Genomic DNA, 5,053 nt, shown 5'->3' on the forward strand with positions numbered 1-5,053 from the left:
GCCCATCCGTCATGAAGAGACATGCCGCCTTCTACAAAGTGGAATTCGTTAAACGAGGATGTGAGCAGAAAGCATATCGTCCCTCGACACCATATCATTCGCAAACATATGGAGTCACGTCGCGCACCAACCGAACGATTGTAAACATGCTCTTGATGTATGCTTCATCCAACGACAAGAACTGGAATGACAAACTCCTTTTTATAACGTATACGTTTTACACAGCTCCGCATGCGACTACCAGCCATAATCATTTCTTCTTGCTTTATGCACGCCCGCCGTGGGACACCCTCCAGAAAATTGTGCCTTTCTCCTCTCGCGAGAACGTCACTGTGGTCGAAACCCTCTGCCTTGCCGAAGGGGTGCATCGTGTTGCTCGTTTACCGACTTTGGCATCGCAAGACAAATGAAAAATGCGCTACGATGGTCGCCACCGTTCTGTGACCTATTGTCCCGGGGATTTAGTGTGGCTTTTGACCTCGGTGCGCAAGCGCGGGTTATGCCGGCAGTTTTTGTCCGGAAACGTTGGACCCTTTTTTTATTCTCAACAAACTCACCGAAGCCACGTACACAATAGCTCACCTCAGTGAGAGGTCGAGGAGCTACTAAAACCCAAGCTGTCCATGATGCTCGCTTGAAGTTCTTCACGCCGAGATGAATCGCCTAACTCACCTGGTGGGCTTCGTCTGCGGCGTAGAAAAATGGTGTACGGATCCACGACAAAGACGAAGACCAGTGAACGTGCTGGCTACCCTGAGAGGCAGATACAAAGAAGGCGAAGACGCAGCTGGAATCAGCCTGTTCGCCGCTGGCCTTCGCGGCCTAATAAACGGTCTCTTCAGTCGTAGGAGTCTTGGTCTCCTCTGCGCGTAACAACGTGCCTAAAGAAACATTGGACAGGGATTGACTGAAAGGCACAGAAAATGCCACAATGGTTGAAGAGATTAATCGCCGACCATACGCGAAAGTTAGCTTCCACTGTACAGTTTACTCAAGAACAGTTATAATGGATACACGGTGACCACTACGTTAGGTCGTAGATGGTCATACATTGTAACACAGGCTGCCCATGGTATAATTTTAACAAATTCACATGAGTAGGGCCTTTTAGCAAAAAATATTACCACTCGCTGCATACTTTCGCATATCTGGAAATTCTGATTCGCGAAAAAAACGTTCCTTGCAGCAAACAAAAATGAGGACAACAGTTTAACCTTCAGAAATCTTCAGAGGGCAAAGATATGACGCTAACTAACTAAGCCTATTCATTACAAAAACCATGTAACCAGATTCGAAGCTAAATCGTGAAATTTCGTTACTAGTGTAGCTCAAACATCTAAAACAGACCTGACCTGCGAATGCGAAGTACATTACTTCTTGCACTTGAAATGTCTTTTACGAGGCTTGTATTTGTAGGCTGAACACTCAGAAATAGTTGTTACGTTAGAGCATAGCTGCGTGTAAGCACTGTGCAGTCTTGGTTCTGGTAAATAATTTTATTCTTGGGAATCAATCACGTACTATCACTGAGTTTCAGATTATGACTAGTTGTTCAAGGTGACTCACTGTACTCATAGCACATCGGGTTTATGGCCATCTTTTAGCATTCTAAATGCTTCCAGGGGCAATGCCATCACCTATGAACATGCCGTTCTTTTTTTCTACACTGTAAAGTAAATTTCGCTGAAGGGTCAAGCGCATCGGCTTTCAAGATCAGATAGTCGTAAAGTTGTGTTCGACTTCACGGAAGTACAGATTTTTTTTCGCCAGTGCGAGCCACGAAAACTGATATAGTGGACATTTAGACGTCCCCTTTTGCGGAAAGTCCAGAATCTTCGGGTGATTGGATTTTCAATTATGCGAGCATTTCTTCCTAAAGCGTGATCAGCAGAACATTAGAAGTTGCGCACTGGGAAATTCGACAGCCGCTTAGAATTTGACAGTACTAATATTACACTTAGTGTGATATCCCCTAGTCATCCATATCAGGACGAGACAATGCATCCCGCCAAGGCCAGAAATATCGGTGAAGAAAGTATATATATATATATATATATATATATATATATATATATATATATATATATATATATATATATATATATATATATATATATATATATATATATATATATATATATATATATATATATATATATATAAATTATATATATATATATATATATATATATATATATATATATGGGGGGAGGAACCGTGTATGAAAGATCCGCTCCTTTCTCAATAGATGGTCTTGGTCGCAGGCATAGTCGCAGCCAACTTCGCTTTGGCACCTAATGTATTACAAAGCATGGAGTTACTGCTACATAAGTGGATGCGTGCCTAAGCCAAGGCACACAATAAAATATGACTTCTCTCCCCTTCTGGTGCGAAACGTTTTGGATAGTTCTTTGGACAAGTTGGGAAGGAATGGCTAGATACATTGCGCGTAGGATCAACTGAACCTTCTGCCTTATTACACAAATATGTTGTGTTGACCGCAGCCGATTACAGTGATGAAGGCACTAATATGTTAGACGGGTCACTCGACGTGCCATGCAGAAGAACCAACTTAATTTGTAATATTTGTTGCTCGAAATTAACACAGCTAAAGATATCTTGGTGTGCATTTTTAGCTGAAGTTGTCCCTGATTCTGTGTAAATTTGGAACAGGACGGAGTGCCGGATATTTCAGCTTACAAATTTATGTTAATCAACAATAATTAGTTGGAGCTGACTACAAACAACTACTTCTCTTTCCTTTATTGAAATATAGTACGCAGTGCCTTCCTACCATGTTTTGTGAAATTTAGACCTTTACGAACAGCGCACCATAATTCGCGCCTGATGGTTTACGCAACAATGACTCGTTCCTTTCGAAATGACGCAAGACCCAGCTATTTATGCATCGGCAAGTTGCATTGAATGACTCCCCACGGGGCAATGTTTTCCACTTGATGTTAGTTGTCCTGTTTACCAGAAAACGCTGAAAAAACTTTCACGCTTATCCTAAAACTTTTGTTTTTCACGCAATTTCATTGAGAGTATTGCTATTGATAGTTAGAAATATTGTTAGGTTAGGTTACACAGTACTAACTATGAAAATTTTCTGGCAGATTTTTGTGTCGAAGCTTTAATTCTAGAATTTACCAACATTGACCACCTGGGTGTATCTTAATTAACCACACTGTTTTGAATGTTTCTATTTTTGTGCAGGTGCCCCATGGAGGCTACCTACATGAGCAATTAGGGGTAACCGACAGCAAAAGAAGAAAAATTTTCAGGACACTCACACAAAATGGATCAATCAATCACAACGGTATCACCAGCGACACCACTTGACGTGCTGAACAGAAGTGATCACAACGTCCTTCTAAATCCTTCCAGTAGCAAACTGCCACCAGCTAATCCACTGGCAGCCCTCACAACCTTCTTAACGCTACTGGCCCAGAAGGCGTTACTGAGAGTCCTCAGCGCAGCACCTTGCAATGGAACCATTTGGCCCTGTCAGGCAGGAATAAGTGACAACACATCCAGTGCGACGCCTCTCGATCATCTCGAACACGTCGATTACGACAGTGACGTCGATACTAGGACAGTCGAAGAAGTCCTAGCCATCGCCGTGCCCATCCTTTTTGGTGCCATCGCGGTGATCGGCTTCTTTGGCAACGCCCTGGTTGTTCTTGTGGTGCTCTGCGACCCGCAAATGCGATCCACCACTAACAATCTCATCATCAACCTCGCGATGGCTGACCTGCTCTTCATCGTCTTCTGCGTCCCCTTCACCGGATGGGACTACACCCTCAACTACTGGCCGTTCGGTGATGCCTGGTGTCGCATTGTCCAGTACCTCGTGATCGTGTGCGCGTACGCGAGCATCTACACCCTGGTGCTCATGTCTCTTGACCGGTTCCTCGCGGTCGTTCATCCGATCACTTCCATGTCTATCAGAACGGAACGAAACGCCAACCTCGCCATTCTCTTCACCTGGGTCGTCATCCTCGCCGCCTGCGTTCCTGCTCTCTTCGCTCACGGGGTGGTGCTCATCGAGGAGAACTACTCGGCCTGCACCTTCAGGACCGACATGGGCTACAACATAGCAGCCTTCCAGATATCCTTCTTCATGTCCTCCTTCGTCGTCCCATTGGCCATCGTGTTCGTGCTGTACCTCCTGATGTTGAAGAGGCTCTGGCTTGCAGCCGCACCTGGAGGCCGCATCAGCGCCGAGAGCATGCGCTCCAAGAAGCGCGTCACTCGTCTCGTCGTGGTCGTCGTGGTTGTGTTCGCGTTGTGCTGGTGTCCCGTGCAGGTGGTGCTGGTGCTCAAGAGCGTCGACTTGTACGGGCGGACTATGAACGCGCCACGCATCGTCGTCCAGATCGCCTCACAGATACTTGCCTACACCAACTCCTGCGTGAATCCGTTCCTGTACGCCTTCCTCTCAGACAACTTCCCCAAGAGCTTCCGTAAGGTCATCTGCTGTGGCCGAAAGACGCCATATGCACGTGGTTCTTCGGGCAAGGGCAGATCGCGCACCGTCGACGATGCGGAAAGAACCAGGAAGGAGAGCTCGGCAGCGTGTGTCACAAAACTTACCAAGGTGTCCAATGACATACTGTGAACGCTCGAAGAAGGTTTGCTGATAGACAGGACATTCAATCAATCGTTGTTCGTTACTGTGTGGGCTTATTCGACTTTAGTATTACCGTCTGAAGAGGAGGGAAAACGAAAAGGCCTGCAAAGAACTCGATTCACGGGAGTCATTGGTGCGCTTCTGCCGACAAAGTATTGAGGGCATCTAGTGCGCCATGTTCTTTGCTTAGCCCGCTCTTGAATGTTGCTTGAAAATCTACAGGATGGTCAACACCAGCAGCCATAACTTCAAAAACCCGCGAACACACTATCACTTTGAAGACAGGGAAATCGAAGCACAATATTTTACTGAACAGTTACTTTATATTTAAGGTTTTCTTTTTGAACTTGCTGTCTTGGCTTGTGAATTTCTACTTCGAAGACATCTTCACGGAAAAAAAAGATCGTAAATGTTGAATGA

The 5,053-nt window shown here is 45.2% G+C and overlaps 1 pseudogene; it reads left to right on the plus strand.

Moving 5' to 3' along the window:
• Positions 1-3,284: 3,284 nt before the first annotated feature.
• On the plus strand, positions 3,285-4,621 carry LOC142766956 (allatostatin-A receptor pseudogene; annotated as a pseudogene).
• The last annotated feature ends 432 nt before the right edge of the window (positions 4,622-5,053 follow it).

The sequence above is a fragment of the Rhipicephalus microplus genome, chromosome 7 (genome assembly GCF_043290135.1).
Source record: "Rhipicephalus microplus isolate Deutch F79 chromosome 7, USDA_Rmic, whole genome shotgun sequence".
Taxonomy (NCBI): domain Eukaryota; kingdom Metazoa; phylum Arthropoda; class Arachnida; order Ixodida; family Ixodidae; genus Rhipicephalus; species Rhipicephalus microplus.